General features: G+C 41.5%; 1 pseudogene; it reads left to right on the forward strand.

Annotated features, from left to right (window-relative positions):
• The first annotated feature begins 70 nt into the window (after nt 1–70).
• Nucleotides 71–414, forward strand: LOC105545413 (annotated as a pseudogene).
• The last annotated feature ends 8 nt before the right edge of the window (nt 415–422 follow it).

Here is a 422-nt window from a genome sequence, read left to right on the forward strand (position 1 = left end):
GGGCAGAAACAGAGCTCTGGGAAACTACTAAAGTTCCTGGGGAAGCAAAGCAGAATTTCATAAGAAGAAAATGGATGGAGAGGAGAAAACCTATGATGACTGTGAAGGCCCTAATGCCATGTATGTCTCAAATTGATATCATCTGATGGCCATGAATTTATTGTAAAAAGAGAACACGCATTAACAATCAGGCATGATAAAAGCCATGTTGAGTGGCCCAGGTGAAAAGCCATGTTGAGTGGCCCAGGTCAACAAACCAATGAGGTCAATTTTAAAGAGATACCTTCACATGTGCTATCAAAAGTATGTATGTATTTTACGCACAAGTTTCGCTACACTAGCAGCTCCACCAAGATTCTCGAATTCCCAATTGCACCTGAAATTGCACTAGAACTGCTGATGGCTGTGAACTTCCTAGATTG

The sequence above is a fragment of the Mandrillus leucophaeus genome, unplaced genomic scaffold, assembly GCF_000951045.1.
Source record: "Mandrillus leucophaeus isolate KB7577 unplaced genomic scaffold, Mleu.le_1.0 Scaffold3285, whole genome shotgun sequence".
Classification (NCBI taxonomy): Eukaryota; Metazoa; Chordata; class Mammalia; order Primates; family Cercopithecidae; genus Mandrillus; species Mandrillus leucophaeus.